This window comes from Bombina bombina, chromosome 2, assembly GCF_027579735.1.
Source record: "Bombina bombina isolate aBomBom1 chromosome 2, aBomBom1.pri, whole genome shotgun sequence".
Taxonomy (NCBI): Eukaryota; Metazoa; Chordata; class Amphibia; order Anura; family Bombinatoridae; genus Bombina; species Bombina bombina.
In genome coordinates, this window is record NC_069500.1 from 775,346,298 (window position 1) to 775,366,521 (window position 20,224).

General features: G+C 42.1%; 1 protein-coding gene across 1 annotated transcript in view; it reads left to right on the forward strand.

Moving 5' to 3' along the window:
• ARHGEF18 (Rho/Rac guanine nucleotide exchange factor 18) overlaps positions 1-20,224 on the forward strand; it is a 794,779-nt gene that overhangs the window by 544,095 nt on the left and 230,460 nt on the right. The gene's annotated exons all lie outside the window — the stretch shown is intronic.

A 20,224-nucleotide genomic window follows, 5' to 3' on the forward strand; every position in this document is an offset into this window, starting at 1 on the left:
CCAATACATGGTTCTTGTTTAAAAGGGTTTATTGAATAATTTGTGTATTCAGGTTACAAGCTGAACATATTCCCCCATAAAAGTCAATGGAGCAAAGAAAGCAAAAAAAACGCCTAATACCTTACTCGTGTGCATACACAATTGCATATTCTCAAGTGTTCTAACCCGACATGAAAATATTGATGTTTCAAATATTTGAAATTAGGAAGGTAAGGTAAGGAAGGATTTTTGGAAATTACATCCCTAAGGGGGTGAAAAAGGAAGGTGAATTTTTTTATGAGAATATCTATATCTCAAAAACCACAAGTGTGAAAATTGGTATTTAGATTCTCCTTTAAAAATAAGAAACACGTGTTTTACCATTTCCCAATAATCAACTTAAGGGGGAGAAATGTATGAGGATACCAGTTTCTCAAAAACTGAAGATGTTACAGACGTGAAAATTGGTATTTAGATTCTCCTTTAAAAATAAACCTATTTTACCTTTTCTTAAAAGTCCACTTAACCCCTTAATGACCAGTGTCGTACACTGTACGACGCTGGTCGTTATGCCCTTAAGGACGCTGCAGTCCTGGGCTTCTCTCTGTCGCGATCTCGCTCAAAATTGCGAGATCACGCTATTTCTGCATGCCCCACGAGTGGAGGAGGCGGAAGTAGGGCGGGAGTGGATGGGACCTCTACACCACGCTACAGGGGAACAAAAAAAACAAAATAGCTGCGCAATTGGGGGGAGGAGGAGCAATGAGGGGGATCATATGTGGGATAATTTAAGTAAAAGGGATCTGGGAAGGGAGGGGGGTTTGGGTATTGAGGAGAGGCAGCTAAACTACAGGAAAATGGGTATTATATCTAAAAAATTTTTTTAAAATGCCTATTTCTCCAACATAGGTGTGTCCGGTCCACGGCGTCATCCTTACTTGTGGGATATTCTCTTCCCCAACAGGAAATGGCAAAGAGCCCAGCAAAGCTGGTCACATGATCCCTCCTAGGCTCCGCCTTCCCCAGTCATTCTCTTTGCCGTTGTACAGGCAACATCTCCACGGAGATGGCTTAGAGTTTTTTAGTGTTTAACTGTAGTTTTTATTATTCAATCAAGAGTTTGTTATTTTAAAATAGTGCTGGTATGTACTATTTACTCTGAAACAGAAAAGAGATGAAGATTTCTGTTTGTAAGAGGAAAATGATTTTAGCAACCGTTACTAAAATCGATGGCTGTTTCCACACAGGACTGTTGAGAGGAATTAACTTCAGTTGGGGGAACAGTGAGCAGACTTTTGCTGCTTGAGGTATGACACATTCTAACAAGACTCGGTAATGCTGGAAGCTGTCATTTTCCCTATGGGAACCGGTAAGCCATTTTTATTACAGACAGAAAAAAAGGGCTTCACAAGGGCTTTTTAAGACTGTAGACATTTTCTGGGCTAAATCGATTTATATATAAACATATTTTATACTCCATAGCCTTGAGGAATTATTTTAATCTTGGGAATTTTGTAAAATAACCGGCAGGCACTGTATTGGACACCTTATTCTCTAGGGGCTTTCCCTAATCATAGGCAGAGTCTCATTTTCGCGCCTGTATTGCGCACTTGTTTTTGAGAAGCATGACATGCAGATGCATGTGTGAGGAGCTCTGATACATAGAAAAGACTTTCTGAAGGCGTCATTTGGTATCGTATTCCCCTTTGGGCTTGGTTGGGTCTCAGCAAAGCAGATACCAGGGACTGTAAAGGGGTTAAATATAAAAACGGCTCCGGTTCCGTTATTTTAAGGGTTAAAGCTTCCAAATTTGGTGTGCAATACTTTTAAGGCTTTAAGACACTGTGGTGAAATTTTGGTGAACAATTTGAACAATTACTTCATACTTTTTCGCAATTGCAGTAATAATGTGTGTTCAGTTTAAAATTTAAAGTGACAGTAACGGTTTTATTTTAAAACGTTTTTTGTACTTTGTTATCAAGTTTATGCCTGTTTAACATGTCTGAACTACCAGATAGACTGTGTTCTGAATGTGGGGAAGCCAAGGTTCCTTCTCATTTAAATAGATGTGATTTATGTGACACAAAATTTAGAGAAAATGATGCCCAAGATGATTCCTCAAGTGAGGGGAGTAAGCATGGTACTGCATCATCCCCTCCTTCGTCTACACCAGTCTTGCCCACACAGGAGGCCCCTAGTACATCTAGTGCGCCAATACTCCTTACTATGCAACAATTAACGGCTGTAATGGATAATTCTATCAAAAACATTTTAGCCAAAATGCCCACTTATCAGCGAAAGCGTGACTGCTCTGTTTTAGAAAATACTGAAGAGCATGAGGACGCTGATGATATTGGTTCTGAAGGGCCCCTACACCAGTCTGAGGGGGCCAGGGAGGTTTTGTCTGAGGGAGAAATTTCAGATTCAGGGAAAATTTCTCAACAAGCTGAACCTGATGTGATTACATTTAAATTTAAGTTGGAACATCTCCGCGCTCTGCTTAAGGAGGTGTTATACACTCTGGATGATTGTGAGAATTTGGTCATTCCAGAGAAACTATGTAAAATGGACAAGTTCCTAGAGGTCCCGGGGCCCCCCGAAGCTTTTCCTATACCCAAGCGGGTGGCGGACATTGTAAATAAAGAATGGGAAAGGCCCGGTATACCTTTCGTCCCTCCCCCCATATTTAAAAAATTGTTTCCTATGGTCGACCCCAGAAAGGACTTATGGCAGACAGTCCCCAAGGTCGAGGGGGCGGTTTCTACTCTAAACAAACGCACCACTATACCCATAGAAGATAGTTGTGCTTTCAAAGATCCTATGGATAAAAAATTAGAAGGTTTGCTTAAAAAGATGTTTGTTCAGCAAGGTTACCTTCTACAACCAATTTCATGCATTGTCCCTGTCACTACAGCCGCGTGTTTCTGGTTCGATGAGCTAGAAAAGGCGATCAATAATAATTCTTCTTCTTATGAGGAGATTATGGACAGAATTCGTGCTCTCAAATTGGCTAATTCTTTCACCCTAGACGCCACTTTGCAATTGGCTAGGTTAGCGGCGAAAAATTCTGGGTTTGCTATTGTGGCGCGCAGAGCGCTTTGGTTAAAATCTTGGTCAGCGGATGCGTCTTCCAAGAACAAATTGCTTAACATTCCTTTCAAGGGGAAAACGCTGTTTGGCCCTGACTTGAAAGAGATTATCTCTGATATCACTGGGGGCAAGGGCCACGCCCTTCCTCAGGATAGGTCTTTCAAGGCCAAAAATAAACCTAATTTTCGTCCCTTTCGCAGAAACGGACCAGCCCCAAGTGCTACGTCCTCTAAGCAGGAGGGTAATACTTCTCAAGCCAAACCAGCCTGGAGACCAATGCAAGGCTGGAACAAAGGAAAGCAGGCCAAGAAACCTGCCACTGCTACCAAGACAGCATGAGATGTTGGCCCCCGATCCGGGACCGGATCTGGTGGGGGGCAGACTCTCTCTCTTCGCTCAGGCTTGGGCAAGAGATGTTCTGGATCCTTGGGCGCTAGAAATAGTCTCCCAAGGTTATCTTTTGGAATTCAAGGGGCTTCCCCCAAGGGGGAGGTTCCACAGGTCTCAATTGTCTTCAGACCACATAAAAAACAGGCATTCTTGCATTGTGTAGAAGACCTGTTAAAAATGGGAGTGATTCATCCTGTTCCATTAGGAGAACAAGGGATGGGGTTCTACTCCAATCTGTTCGTAGTTCCCAAAAAAGAGGGAACGTTCAGACCAATCTTAGATCTCAAGATCCTAAACAAGTTTCTCAAGGTTCCATCGTTCAAAATGGAAACCATTCGAACAATTCTTCCTTCCATCCAGGAAGGTCAATTCATGACCACGGTGGATTTAAAGGATGCGTATCTACATATTCCTATCCACATATTCCTATCCACGAGGAACATCATCGGTTCCTAAGGTTCGCATTCCTGGACAAGCATTACCAGTTTGTGGCACTTCCGTTCGGGTTAGCCACTGCTCCAAGGATTTTCACAAAGGTACTAGGGTCCCTTCTAGCGGTGCTAAGACCAAGGGGCATTGCAGTAGTACCTTACTTGGACGACATTCTGATTCAAGCGTCGTCCCTTCCTCAAGCAAAGGCTCACACGGACATTGTCCTGGCCTTTCTCAGATCTCACGGATGGAAAGTGAACGTAGAAAAGAGTTCTCTATCTCCGTCAACAAGGGTTCCCTTCTTGGGAACAATAATAGACTCCTTAGAAATGAGGATTTTTCTGACAGAGGCCAGAAAAACAAAACTTCTGAACTCTTGTCAAATACTTCATTCTGTTCCTCTTCCTTCCATAGCGCAGTGCATGGAAGTAATAGGTTTGATGGTAGCGGCAATGGACATAGTTCCTTTTGCGCGCATTCATCTAAGACCATTACAACTGTGCATGCTCAGTCAGTGGAATGGGGACTATACAGACTTGTCTCCGACGATACAAGTAAATCAGAGGACCAGAGATTCACTCCGTTGGTGGCTGTCCCTGGACAACCTGTCACAGGGGATGAGCTTCCGCAGACCAGAGTGGGTCATTGTCACGACCGACGCCAGTCTGGTGGGCTGGGGCGCGGTCTGGGGACCCCTGAAAGCTCAGGGTCTTTGGTCTCGGGAAGAATCTCTTCTACCGATAAATATTCTGGAACTGAGAGCGATATTCAATGCTCTCAAGGCTTGGCCTCAGCTAGCAAAGGCCAAGTTCATACGGTTTCAATCAGACAACATGACAACTGTTGCGTACATCAACCATCAGGGGGGAACAAGGAGTTCCCTGGCGATGGAAGAAGTGACCAAAATCATTCAATGGGCGGAGACTCACTCCTGCCACTTGTCTGCAATCCACATCCCAGGAGTGGAAAATTGGGAAGCGGATTTTCTGAGTCGTCAGACATTTCATCCGGGGGAGTGGGAACTCCATCCGGAAATCTTTGCCCAAATTACTCAACTGTGGGGCATTCCAGACATGGATCTGATGGCCTCTCGTCAAAACTTCAAGGTTCCTTGCTACGGGTCCAGATCCAGGGATCCCAAGGCGACTCTAGTAGATGCACTAGTGGCACCTTGGACCTTCAAACTAGCTTATGTATTCCCGCCGTTTCCTCTCATCCCCAGGCTGGTAGCCAGGATCAATCAGGAGAGGGCATCGGTGATCTTGATAGCTCCTGCGTGGCCACGCAGGACTTGGTATGCAGACCTGGTGAATATGTCATCGGCTCCACCATGGAAGCTACCTTTGAGACGAGACCTTCTTGTTCAAGGTCCGTTCGAACATCCGAATCTGGTCTCACTCCAACTGACTGCTTGGAGATTGAACGCTTGATCTTATCAAAGCGAGGATTCTCAGATTCTGTCATTGATACTCTTGTTCAGGCCAGAAAGCCTGTAACTAGAAAAATTTACCACAAAATAGGGAAAAAATATATCTGTTGGTGTGAATCTAAAGGATTCCCTTGGGACAAGGTAAAAATTCCTAAGATTCTATCCTTTCTTCAAGAAGGTTTGGAGAAAGGATTATCTGCAAGTTCCTTGAAGGGACAGATTTCTGCCTTGTCTGTGTTACTTCACAAAAAGCTGGCTGCTGTGCCAGATGTTCAAGCCTTTGTTCAGGCTCTGGTTATAATCAAGCCTGTTTACAAACCTTTGACTCCTCCTTGGAGTCTCAATTTAGTTCTTTCAGTTCTTCAGGGGGTTCCGTTTGAACCCTTACATTCCGTTGATATCAAACAAAAACATTAACCAGGAGATAGTCGTGCCTTCTTTGTGTCCGAATCCAGTTTCAAAGAAGGAACGTTTGTTGCACAATTTGGATGTTGTTCGTGCTCTAAAATTCTATTTAGATGCTACAAAGGATTTTAGACAAACATCTTCCTTGTTTGTTGTTTATTCTGGTAAAAGGAGAGGTCAAAAAGCAACTTCTACCTCTCTCTCTTTTTGGATTAAAAGCATCATCAGATTGGCTTACGAGACTGCCGGACGGCAGCCTCCTGACAGAATCACAGCTCATTCCACTAGGGCTGTGGCTTCCACATGGGCTTTCAAGAACGAGGCTTCTGTTGATCAGATATGTAAGGCAGCGACTTGGTCTTCACTGCACACTTTTACTAAATTTTACAAGTTTGATACTTTTGCTTCTTCTGAGGCTATTTTTGGGAGAAAGGTTTTGCAAGCCGTGGTGCCTTCCATCTAGGTGACCTGATTTGCTCCCTCCCTTCATCCGTGTCCTAAAGCTTTGGTATTGGTTCCCACAAGTAAGGATGACGCCGTGGACCGGACACACCTATGTTGGAGAAAACAGAATTTATGTTTACCTGATAAATTACTTTCTCCAACGGTGTGTCCGGTCCACGGCCCGCCCTGGTTTTTTAATCAGGTCTGATAATTTATTTTCTTTAACTACAGTCACCACGGTATCATATGGTTTCTCCTATGCAAATATTCCTCCTTTACGTCGGTCGAATGACTGGGGAAGGCGGAGCCTAGGAGGGATCATGTGACCAGCTTTGCTGGGCTCTTTGCCATTTCCTGTTGGGGAAGAGAATATCCCACAAGTAAGGATGACGCCGTGGACCGGACACACCGTTGGAGAAAGTAATTTATCAGGTAAACATAAATTCTGTTTTTGCAGTAAACTGGGTGCTGGCAGACACATATGAAAAATACATATGTCAGGGTTCTTATACAAAAGATTTCTTTAAACAGCCCTGAAAACTGCCCTGACATATGTATTTTTTATGTGTTTCCCTTTTTAAAGCGGCAATATGCTATATTTCAAAAACCAAAGATGTTACAGAAGTGAAAATTGGTATTTACATTCTCGTTTATAAAAATAAAGAAACACGTGTTTTACCATTGTCCGAAAATCCACTTATTATGGGGGGGTCAAAAGGGGGGAGGGTTATTTTATGAGGATACCTATATCTCAAAAACCGAAGACGTTACAGATGTGAAAATTGGTAGAGTGAGTCCACGGAATCGTCAATTACTGTTGGGAATATCACTCCTAGCCAGCAGGAGGAGGTAAAGAGCACCACAGCAAAGCTGTTAAGTATCACTTCCCTTCCCACAACCCCCAGTCATTCTCTTTGCCTTAGATGCATAGAGGAGGTGAAGTTTTAGTGTCTGAAGAAAATTGGATTTATTTCACTTCAATCAAGATTTTTTTATTTTAAAAACCAGAGTAGGTTTGCTCTGATCTTTTCCCATTTTAAAGGGTTGGGTATAGCCATCCTCCACGTCAGTCTTTTCAGTAGGGCAGTGGTGGCTTTAAAGCAGTTAGGAACTTGTAAGGTGGGCCTTGCTGCGTTTTCCTAACATGTCTGCTGCCCATGGTATAGGAAGCCAGATTAGGTTTATTCTGATCTTTTTTCTACAACTCTCTGTGAGGAGTGGCGTCCTCACACACTATGTAAGCTGTCCTCCTGCCGGACGGCTAGATGCAGGTAAGTGCTTTAGTTCTTCTAAGTTGGGAGACTAGCACTGGGAAAGGTTCACTAGGCTCACTGCACTATATACAAGCAGTCCTAGTTTATAACCTCAATAAATCCTTCCATTATGACCTGTAATTTTAATTGGGACAATGGTTTATAATCCTTTGGGAAAGGATTTTTGTTGGCAGCGGCAGGCACTGTTTATGTGTGTGAGACTGTGATTCTTCCCTGTAGTGGGGGAATCATTCTTTGAGGCTGTTATTTTTATTTTGTGAGGGGTTCTGATTGTGAGATGGAATAAAAGCTCTCTGCTGCCCATAGTAGGTCTGCCAATAAGCTCTGAGAATCGAGCGTTGGTGTTAGGGCTAGGACCTTTGTTACCTTAAGTTGCAGAGCGCGCCATTTGTTGCCTCATTATGCACGTCAGGCTCTGTGTGGCTCCGCCCCTTCTCTGTCTGAGAACGGTGCGGCGCCATTTTCTTGTATGTTCGATCTTTTTAGCCTGTCAATGTGGCCCCGCCTTCTTCCTTGTGAACGGAGTGGTGGTTTCGTTGAAATTTTAGCCTGTTCAGTTCAGGATTATTTCATCTCTTTGCACCTCGATCTTTTTTCCTTTATTAACGTTGACAGGGATTGCTGCTTAGTATTTAGTATTCACAATGTCTATCGATGTTAACCTTATGTGTATAACTATCTTTGCAGAGACCTTCGGTGCAGCATTTAGTGGCTAGCGGACTTTCCTCTCAACTTTCCTCTCAACTTTTTAAAGTGACAGTAACACAAGTGTATCTTTATAAATTAAAGTGTTAAACATGGTGCCCATGTATACCTAATGAATTAGGTTTTGGGTATTGGGGTTTGTTTGTTTTTTGTGCTCTGTGAACCGGAGCCTGTTCTTATCATTATTGCTTTTCATGCTTCTCATGTTATTGGCATCATGGAGCTAAAGTGTTGCTCCTATGACTAAATGTTTTGTGTGGGGGTACGATAAAGTTAGTGGCTCTCCTTGTGCTGCTAAAAACTTACCACAGATGTATTTCTCCTTGCTCACTGCTCTTGATGGGCATACGATCAAGGGTTAAACTGTACATTTTTGTATTTGTCCAAGGAGCTAGAACTCTACTCCTATGGATATATGTCTGCTCTGCCTTGATTTGAATGAGAACTTTTAAATGTTTGAGCCTCATGTCTCTCAGGATGATGCTGGTCAGGCAATGCCACAGCTTTCTCCTTTAACATCCCAAGCCTTTATGGCGTCACATGCAGTGCCCTGCGGTTCCTCTCAAACTCTTGGAAGAGTGTATTTGCTTGCAGATTTACAGCTCTGATATCCTCTGCGGTATCTGCTGCTTTATCTGCTTTTCCTATCTTACAGGGAAAATACAAGAGGACATTTGAAGATTCAGATAGTAAGGTTTCTGCTCCTCATTCTGCTACACGGGTTGCTCTCTCTTCTAAGTCTGGTGAGGAGAATTTGCCGGTAGCTTCTGTGGGTAAAATCGCAAATTCAGACAGTATAATTCCTTCATCTGATGCTGAAGACATCTCCTTCAGATGTATGCTTGCTCACCTCGTGTACTGCTTAAGGAGATTTTGGCTACTTGGACGAAATTGATACCTATGTCGTTGTCAACCTTTGAAAGTTTTGTGAACTTTATAATTTCTAAGTTGTTCCTTCCTATGAGGAAGTTTCTCTAGACGCGCCTTGGGTATTTTCTCAGGAATAGGAGAATCTAGGAATACCTTTCTCCCTGTCTCCTGTCCTGTAAAGGATCTTCCTGTCACTGTCTCCATTTTAATGCACTGTACCCTAGTAGAAGGGAGCTTTTCTACTATGGTTCAGAGAATTTAGATCCCTATGGAGGATAGCTGCACCTTTACGGATCCATGGATATGAAGCGGGAGGTCAATTGTTCATTTAGAGCAATGCCTTGTCTTATTAGACTTGCTTTGCTAGCCCGCTGGGCATTGTGGCTGAAATCTCAGCTGAGAAGCCTACCTATGGCTTAGTGGTACAGCCTAGGCTTTATAGTTCTGCAGTTGCAGGTTCAATTTTTTAGGTTGCCTCCAAATCCAAGCTTCTGGCAATTTTTTTCAAGGATGAGACCTTGTTTAGACTCGGTCTGGCAGAATTATCCTCTGACTTTACAAGTGAAATAAGGTTTTTCCTCTTAAATGGAAAGAGTCCACAGCTGCATTCATTACTTTTGGGAACCTGCCCACCAGGAGGAGGCAAAGACACCCCAGCCAAAGACTTAAATACTCCTCCCACTCCCCTCATCCCTCAGTCATTCTTTGCCTTTCGTCCCAGGAGGTTGGCAGAGAAGTGTCAGAATTTTTAATTTTTGTTTTTGTCTGTTATGGAGGGTAGTACTCTTCGGCATGAGACAGGAGTTTTAAGTAGTCTTTCTGCGATACTATCCCGACTCATGTTAACAGCTCCTCAAGCAATCAGCATTGTCGAACTTCGCTTTGCTGCCTGCTTTCTTCTCTCAAGTCCATCGCGGAGGCGATGCTACTCTCCGTCACACTTGAAAGGCTGTGTTCCTGTTCCACTGCATAGATTCCAGTAAGATTGTTTCATTTTACTTTATTCATCAATGTACTGTAATGTGAATGTTTTCCAGAGAGGCTACCACCTTGCAGGTCTAACTTAGCATAAGGATCTCAGTGAGTCTCTTTCATTATCTTGGAATCAAAGGTTAATATCTCCTGAGGGGGTTATTGAACAGGGGGGTTTATAATCAGGTTTGTTATGTGATTCAACCTGCTTATGTGTGATGTTTATGGGCTTGTGGTTTGGAACTTTGAGGCCTTTGGAAGTGAAGCGGCCTGTTGGTTGGGCGCTCTTTTTTGTACTGTACGGTTCACCTTGTGTTCGGGCGTGGTTACGTTCCATTTTCCATTTCCACATTCCCAACCGTGTGGCGAAGGAAATTTTCTAGTCCGCAGGGGTCTGGTCATAGGAGGTGGTGAGTGACCCAGCCATTGGGGGTGTCAGGTGCTGTTTTTGTTTTTACTACTTTAGTTCATACTTATATATCCTCTATCCAGTTATGGAGGATTCTGATGCTGAGACTGTGATAATTTCAGATTCAGTTATGGAGGATTCTGATACTGAGACTATTTTGACTTCAGATTCTGTGTCCGGTGACAAATCCGGATTGGCCTCATTGACACGTGTCAACCAGTTTTGTTCCGCATGCCATATGAGAGCGCCTGGTTCCTCTGGCTCGGGGAATCAAGGGTCTGCTGAACCATCCGCCTCTGGAGGTCCCGTCCTCCGAGAAGCGAGTTCCCTACCAATTCATACTTCTACACATGCGGGTAACCCAGTTTATGATTCCTCCATGCAGGGTGGCGTGTTCCCCCCCCCCCCCCCCCCCCCCCGGAGGTTGCAGCACGTTTTCGTTTCCACATAATGTTGGTGATTGTTCGTCTGCAGAGTCTATACGTTTATTTGAGAATGTGCTTGTGCCCTATTGTTCCATGCCTTCCGCCTTGGGGAGGGCCTCTACAGTTACCCGCGGGTGTAACTGTCCCTAAGTGTTGTGCCTTTCGTTACAGGATTGCGCGCCTTCGCATATTGCTCAGACATGTTTTTTTCAGTTATTGAATGACCCTATTGTTACCAGATACAGGGATTTTCAGTCTGCTAATTTGAATGGTGCACCTCATTAGACATGTGGGGATGAGGTAATCTCCTGATTGTCATTTGTTTAAGATCTTTCCCAGTTTTTGAAAGATAGGGCTCCGTTTGGCTGGTACTGCGGGTAGGCCTGTGTCTTTTTGGGCGTTAACCTCTGGGTTGCTTTTTATTTTTATCCGATAGGATGTCTTTTATTTGTTTTTGTTTCCTTCGGGAACCTTCTGGGATTGATACTCTTTATTACTTCTTCGGAAGTTGTTTTGGACATGTTAGTCCTATGTTAAAAATGTATTTTCTGTTTTTTCCCCTTTGAGGGAGAATTTATGCAACTTGCCGGTTAGGACCCTAGGTGCAGGCTGGTCCTGTCCGGTTTGTTCGGTCTTGCGGCTGTTCAGACACGTGGCGCTGTTCTGCTCGGCTGGTTTGGTAGAAGCGCCGAATGCTCAGGTTATCATTGTTTTTCATGTTCAACTAAGCATTCGAGATTACCTGTGGGTCCGTGAGGCGGGAAGGATTGTTTCAGTCCTTATAGCCTTCAGTCATAGATGGCCGGGCAGGGGAATTTTTACACTGCATCACTCTATCTGACATCTGATTTCATCAGAACCTAGAGTTTTCCTCCCCCATGTGGTGGAGGGTTGGAGGGCTTAACGCCCCTTACCGCAGTTGAGCGGTTTGGCCTTCATTTTTAGGCCTCTGGATTTGTCCTTTTGGGCTTGATACAACAGGTTGTACAGGATAGCTGTCTAGCATGCGGAAGGTTTGCAGTTTGAAACTAGTTGCAGCTCTTGACACCTTTCTGGAGCTGCATAGGCTTAGTGCCTTTCATTTCCCTTCCTTGTGTCCTCTGCTTGTGCGGAGGTGATAGGGAGACTAGTCCTGCTAGCAGGATTTGTTTGACCTCGAGGTATCCCTTGGTTGTCCTGAGGCTTTGAGATTTATCTTCATACAACTTCTAACCTTGCTCCTTGGAGCGTTGGACTTTAGCTAGCGGTGGTTCTTTCCTTTGGTCGGGGCTTTCGAGTTCTTCCTGAGTAATTTAAAGGTTCATTATACAGTATGTATGTGTACCCTGTATTTATAGAGAGAGTGCAAAGGGATTTATTTGTATTCAATTTGATTGGAGATGGGTCCTAGATCATGTCTTGAGATAATGTTCCCAAAGGGATGTCATTTCTCCATAAATCTCCATTTTAGCAAATTTTATATAATAATATTCCTCTAATTCGAGGAATTCGGCAACTCTATTAATCCAAAGTTGAATATTTGGGATCTCATTATTCTTCCAATTTTTAGCTAGTAAATATTTTGCGCTATTAGTCATTATGTAGAAAAGTTTAAGTTCGGGTTTAGATTTGATTTTGGGAGGTTTACTTAATAACCATATTGTGGGATCCAATGGAAACTGAATCCCAAGTATTGTTTCTATTTCTCCAATGATTTGTCTCCAGTAATTTTGAACTACGGTGCACCACCACCACATGTGAGCTAAATTTCCGTGGCCATGGCCGCATCTCCAGCAGCACTTGGATTTTTGTCGATATAGTCTATTTAATTTAACCGGGGAGAGATACCATCTGTGTATTAATTTTAAATTTATTTCTTGCATGGAAAGCGAGATTGAAGTTTTTGTAATATTTTGAAAAATTAGGGCACTAGTTTTTGGCAGTATTATAATTCCTAGCTCTTCTTCACATCTTTCAAGGAAGATAGCCAGGCATATTATATGTTAGAATATGGTAAATTGAGGAGAGGGTGTGCGATGTAGGGGGGATTCTAACGCACAGACGTTCAAAGTTAGTTAAAGGTCTGACCATATTGTTGGAGTGCTTATGGGTTGTAACAAAATGGTGCACCCGGGTATATTTGTACCAGTTTTGGAAAAGGTCATATCCCTTGGCTATTAATTCCGACTGGGGCAATATTTTTTCATTAGAAATTAAAAAATGAAGCGGGATATCTCTATAATATGAATTTGGGGTTTCCCTAGTAAATTGTATCTCTAAATTCAATTCACCATTGTCCAGGATTGAGGTAAGTGGAGATGGTTTAGATGAGATGAAAGTTTGTGTTGTTAGAACAGTATCCCATATTCTAAATGTTTCCATTATTATTGGCGAGACGGAGTCTAATATTAATTTTGGATGGTCCAGGTTCCAACACAACCTACCCAGGTGTTCTGTCTTGGACATGGAATGTTCTAATTGGACCCACCTTTTGTGTTCATAATGAATGCACCAATCAGTAATTCTTTGTAAAAAGATGGCTTGACGGTATTTTATTAAATTAGGTACGCCTAGTCCTCCCTGCTTTTTAGGAGTCTGCATAATTTTACCATTTATCCTAGGGGGACGCCTACGCCATACAAAGTCACCGAAAGCCTTCTGGATATTAGGAATGTAGTTTTTAGGGAGTGGTATTGGTAGAGTTTGTAGAATATACAAAAGTCTAGGAAAGACATTCATTTTTAAGACATTTATCCTACCCATCCATGACAATTTCTTTGAAAGCCACGAAGACAAGTCTCTTATAATAGAATTTTGAATAGGTAGGTAGTTCAGTTTGAAGGACTGTTCCATAGAAGTAGTTAACTCTATTCCCAGATAGTTTAAGGATTGGGGACGCCATATAAATGGAGTTAGTGTTTTAACTCTTTCTCTAGTGGGGGTGTAAAAGTTGATATTTAGGACTTCAGATTTAGAGGAATTTATCTTAAAGTTGGATAGCTTTTGAAAGATATTAAATTCTTGCATTAAGTTGGGTAGGGAAATCTCCGGGTCCGTGATAGAAAACAAAATGTCATCCGCGAAAAGGGACATAACATATTTTTGGGAACCGACCTGAACACCACTAATTAAAGGGTTTTGCCTCATTTTGGTTGCCAGGGTTTCTATAAAACATGCAAACAGTAGGGGAGATAGGGGGCATCCTTGACGGGTGCCGTTAGTTATTATAAACGATTTGGATAGTGTGCCATTGATTATCAACTTAGCGTTTGGGTGAGAATATAAAGCAAAAATTCTATCTATAATTTTAGGTCCAAGGCCCATCTTAATCAGGGTAGCTCTAAGAAAGTCCCAGCCAACACGGTCAAAGGCCTTCTCCGCGTCTATGGATAGGAGTATCCCAGGGATCTCTCCGTCCTTCATGTATTGGATTAAGTGGAGGGCCCTGACCGTGTTGTCTTTTGCCTCCCTTTTCGGGACAAATCCCACTTGGTCCTGATGTATCAGATCAGGGAGAAGTAATTTTAATCTGTTTGCTATTACTTTCGCATAAATCTTCACATCTGTATTTATTAGTGATATTGGGCGGTAGTGCGATGGGTGGGTGAGGAATTTTTTTGGTTTAGGGAGCAAGGTGATATGGGCTTCGAGTGAACTGGGAGAGAATTGCTTAGAGTTGTCAATGTGTTCAAATAGGGTAACGAGTCGAGGAATTAATTCCTCTTGGAAAGTCTTGTAGTATCGATTACTAAAGCCATCCGGACCCGGAGATTTCCCAGAGGGAAGATCCTTAATAACTAATTTGATTTCCTCAGCTGAGATAGGGTCTTCCAGTTGTGATTGTTGGTTAGTAGAAAGGTGTGGTAGATTGAGCCCAGAAAGGTATGCATTGATTTTGTTTAGTTGTCCATCCCGTAAGGACGTGGTAAGTTCGGAGGCAGGGCTGAGATTGTAGAGGTTTTGGAAGTACGTTCTAAAAGTACGGGAGATGGCTGCAGTGGAGGAGTGGGTTTTATTGTTATCATCTTTAATATGTAAAATAAAGTTTTTCTTTTGTTTTATTTTAAGAAGCCTCGCCAGTGACCGACCAGTTTTATTGCGCCCTTCATAGTTCAATTGTTGTAGCTTAAGAGTTTGCCTTTTGTGTTCTTTATTTAAGTAAGATGCTAGTTTATGTTGCTCAGTGTGGAGTGAAGCACTCAATGTCTGGTTATCAGGATCTAGCTTATGTTGAGTTTCTAATTTTTCTAATATAGCTAATTGGTTTGTTAAAAGATTCGTTTTTGTTTGTTGAGTGATGCTTTAATAGCCATTAGTTCCCCCCTTATTACACATTTGTGGGCTTCCCAAATATTAATTGGGGATACATCCGGGGTGGTATTACTGATAAAGTAGTTTACAATTAGTTATGATATTTGATTAGAAATGGCGGGGTCAGCTAAGAGAACTTCATCCAATCTCCAAACATAATCATGTATAGGTTTGGATGGCCACGTGAATGTTCCAAGTACAGACGCATGGTCCGACCATAGTATGGGAGTTATGCTAGTAGAAGTAAAAAGTGATAAGCCTGTTACGTCAGTAAGAATATAATCAATTCTGGAATATTGCTTGTGTGGATGGGAAAAAAAATGTGTAATCTTCCTTAAATGGATAATGAGTTCTCCATAGGTCTTTTACTGTTAATGCTTCTAAACATTTCTGTGTGCGAGTTATTTGAGAGATAGGGATTGATGTGCTTTTGGAGGAGCAATCTATTAACGGATCAAGAGGCATATTAAGATCGCCACATAGTATTAATATACCCTTCTGGTGTTCTAAAATAAGGTTAGTCACCGTTTTGATAAACTGAGCTTGTTTGGTGTTGAGGGTATAAATAGAAGCCAGTGTGACCGGTCGACCATATAGCAAGCCCACCAATATAATGTATCTACCAGTTTTGTCTCTAATGGTTTTTATTACACTAAAAGGGATATTTTTCCTAATCAGTATACCAACTCCATATTTTTTAGATTTGGGATGAGATGCATAATAGCAACTACAGAATTTAATTGTAAATGTAAGTGGTTCCCTTCTTTTTCGGAATTGTGTTTCCTGAAGAAAGATCAAGTCCGATTTTACATCTATTGAAGTCATGTAAGGCTTTAGTTCTTTTTGAGGAGATATTTAAACCCTTTGCATTTATGGTTTGGATGTGTAGTGAATTCAGGGTAGTTTTTCTATTTGAGTGGTCAGGCATTAGGATGTATATTGAAGCTATTAATGTATCTACTTAATGACCTTAAGAAGTCAGTGTCAGTACAGGCAAGAGAGGGACAAAGAAATATAGAATAGAGAAATGTTGACACGTTGATAGTGTCTAGGGAAGAAAGAACATAGTGCAACAAAATATAACCGAACAGTAACATTACCTATATAGAGTTAAATTTTGAGGGTGCGTTTCCCCCTTCATGGCAAAAAAAAAATCATATAGTATATAACTTAACTTTTGTACCATATCCTTTTAAGCATAATTAGAATAGATGAACATTTACCTCTAAGTTCGATTTTAGAGCTCAGGGTTAAAACTAAATATTTGAAACTCTATCACAATTGTGTACCTAAATATCGATAATAATATATGTAATATAACTCTGAACATATGCTTGTTCTTATATCCAACATTAACTACGATATGTAGAAGTTACCAACAGTTGTTTGGTATGGGAGGCATATATTTATAAAGAAAAAAGCAAGAAAAGACATTGAAAGGAAATATCACCAGCTTTAGTATCTGACCGCTATTTGTAACATTGTTTTTCCCAAGCAGTTTATTAAGGCTATTGACATTAGAAAAATCCTAGAGCATTAACCTTATTCATAATTTTAACATGCATTAAACTTGTTCTGATATTTCTCCCCCCTCCTAATGCTAACGATAGCAGAAATAGTGAGGATCTTCCTTATTTTAACTAGCGAACAGTTTCAAGACAGTCAATAAGCAATATAAAGGCAGTTAAAAACACAATTATACGACCTGACTGCCCTGTGGTTTCCGCATGAAGATTGTTATATGTCCCATATGAACTAAAGAAAAGGGAAAAATTCACTTAGTCAAGGAGTCCTTTTTTGTGTCGTTTCGATATCCTAGACCATGTAGATCTTTGGGGTTTAGGAAAGTTGTCTTGATTGGTGTCTTCTTTTGAAGATTCTTGTAGAGGCGGCGTTGGAAAAGTGATATTAAGGCTCTTGGATAACAGGTCTAAATCTTCTATGTCCCTATATATTATGGATTTGCCATCCTTTTGTATCTGGAGACTGAAAGGAAAGCCCCATCGGTATCTTATCTTATGTTCCTGTAAGATAGAAGTAATAAAGCGTAGAGATCGTCATTTTTCAATGGTAGCTGGACATATGTCCTGATAGACTTGGAGACTTTGGCCTTGGAATAGGATTGATTGTTGACTCCGTGCCTGTTTCCAAATGGTTTCTTTTACTGTAAAATGGGTAAATTTCATAATTACATCTCTAGGCGGGCTGGGTCCAGTAGGTCTCGGCCTAAGGGCTCTGTGAGCTCTTTCGGGTGCTGTTTCAGATAGCTCCAAAGAAGGGACTAGTTGCTTAAAAAATTGTAGCAAATGAGAGATTAACTTGTCTTGGGTGATTTCTTCTGATATTCCTCGAATTCGAAGGTTACTGCAACGACTTTGGTTATCTAAATCTTCGACTTTTGTTTGTAAAGATTGTAAAATTGCATCTTGACAACTCATATGCTGTATATTATCGCTAACTTGGGTTTCCAAGTGCTCCTGGCCCTCTTCTAAGTAAACAGGCAAAGAAAGAGGTACGCTTGCTCACTGTGGAAATGCTGGAAATCATAAATTTATTTGAAGACCAAACAGGTACAGGTATGCAGGGTCACAGTTAGGTACGCCTGACGCGTTTCGTGCATGCATGGATGCGCTTCTTCGGAGGCTGATGGAGTATAACAGTGTGAGCCTTTTAAACCAGATTTTCACCAATCCTGAGAGGACTGAGGTTATCCGTATGTGCCTGGGGGTCAGGGGTGATCAGATTATGAGTGCCGTGGATGTCTTACCCTCTGGGCACGCTGCTGTACTTCCTCTCGGATGGGCGTTGCAAGCCCTCCCGGGCGGGTGCAGTATGCGTGTCCTTCTTGGCGTATACGATATTCGGCTTGTCTTCCTGTTACGTCACCCCTGGCGTCGGTCGGCTCGGGTAGATGATCTCACTTGGAAAAGTAAAGAAGCAGGAAATGAAGACTGATTCCTAGTCGGGACTGCAGCTCGAGCAGCGGAATCAAAGCGGTAAGCCCCACCGCTGGTATGCAAACAGGCAAAGAAAGAGGTACGCTTGCTCCCTGTGGAAATGCTGGAAATCATAAATTTATTTGAAGACCAAACAGGTACAGGTATGCAGGGTCACAGTTAGGAACGCCTGACGCGTTTCGCGCATGCGTGGATGCGCTTCTTCGGAGGCTGATGGAGTATAACAGTGTGAGCCTTTTAAACCAGATTTCTCCAACATAGGTGTGTCCGGTCCACGGCGTCATCCTTACTTGTGGGGATATTCTCTTCCCCAACAGGAAATGGCAAAGAGCCCAGCAAAGCTGGTCACATGATCCCTCCTAGGCTCCGCCTACCCCAGTCATTCTCTTTGCCGTTGTACAGGCAACATCTCCACGGAGATGGCTTAGAGTTTTTTAGTGTTTAACTGTAGTTTTTATTATTCAATCAAGAGTTTGTTATTTTAAAATAGTGCTGGTATGTACTATTTACTCAGAAACAGAAAAGAGATGAAGATTTCTGTTTGTATGAGGAAAATGATTTTAGCAACCGTTACTAAAATCCATGGCTGTTCCACACAGGACTGTTGAGAGGAATTAACTTCAGTTGGGGGAACAGTGAGCAGTCTCTTGCTGCTTGAGGTATGACACATTCTAACAAGACGATGTAATGCTGGAAGCTGTCATTTTCCCTATGGGATCCGGTAAGCCATGTTTATTAAGATAGTAAATAAGGGCTTCACAAGGGCTTATTAAGACTGTAGACTTTTTCTGGGCTAAATCGATTCATTATTAACACATATTTAGCCTTGAGGAATCATTTAATCTGGGTATTTTGATAAGATTATATCGGCAGGCACTTTTTTAGACACCTTATTCTTTAAGGGCTTTCCCAAATCATAGGCAGAGCCTCATTTTCGCGCCGGTGTTGCGCACTTGTTTTTGAGAGGCATGACATGCAGTCGCATGTGTGAGGAGCTCTGATACATAGAAAAGACTTTCTGAAGGCGTCATTTGGTATCGTATTCCCCTTTGGGCTTGGTTGGGTCTCAGCAAAGCAGATACCAGGGACTGTAAAGGGGTTAAAGTTAAAAACGGCTCCGGTTCCGTTATTTTAAGGGTTAAAGCTTCCAAATTTGGTGTGCAATACTTTTAAGGCTTTAAGACACTGTGGTGAAATTTTGGTGAATTTTGAACAATTCCTTCATATTTTTTCGCAATTGCAGTAATAAAGTGTGTTCAGTTTAAAATTTAAAGTGACAGTAACGGTTTTATTTTAAAACGTTTTTTGTACTTTGTTATCAAGTTTATGCCTGTTTAACATGTCTGAACTACCAGATAGACTGTGTTCTGAATGTGGGGAAGCCAGAGTTCCTTCTCATTTAAATAAATGTGATTTATGTGACAATGACAATGATGCCCAAGATGATTCCTCAAGTGAGGGGAGTAAGCATGGTACTGCATCATTCCCTCCTTCGTCTACACGAGCCTTGCCCACTCAGGAGGCCCCTAGTACATCTAGCGCGCCAATACTCCTTACTATGCAACAATTAACGGCTGTAATGGATAATTCTGTCAAAAACATTTTAGCCAAAATGCACACTTATCAGCGTAAGCGCGACTGCTCTGTTTTAGATACTGAAGAGCATGACGACGCTGATAATAATGGTTCTGAAGGGCCCCTAAACCAGTCTGATGGGGCCAGGGAGGTTTTGTCTGAGGGAGAAATTACAGATTCAGGGAACATTTCTCAACAAGCTGAACCTGATGTGATTACGTTTAAATTTAAGTTGGAACATCTCCGCGCTCTGCTTAAGGAGGTATTATCCACTCTGGATGATTGTGACAATTTGGTCATCCCAGAGAAGCTATGTAAAATGGACAAGTTCCTAGAGGTCCCGGGGCTCCCAGAAGCTTTTCCTATACCCAAGCGGGTGGCGGACATTGTAAATAAAGAATGGGAAAGGCCCGGTATTCCTTTCGTCCCTCCCCCCATATTTAAAAAATTGTTTCCTATGGTCGACCCCAGAAAGGACTTATGGCAGACAGTCCCCAAGGTCGAGGGAGCGGTTTCCACTTTAAACAAACGCACCACTATACCCATAGAAGATAGTTGTGCTTTCAAAGATCCTATGG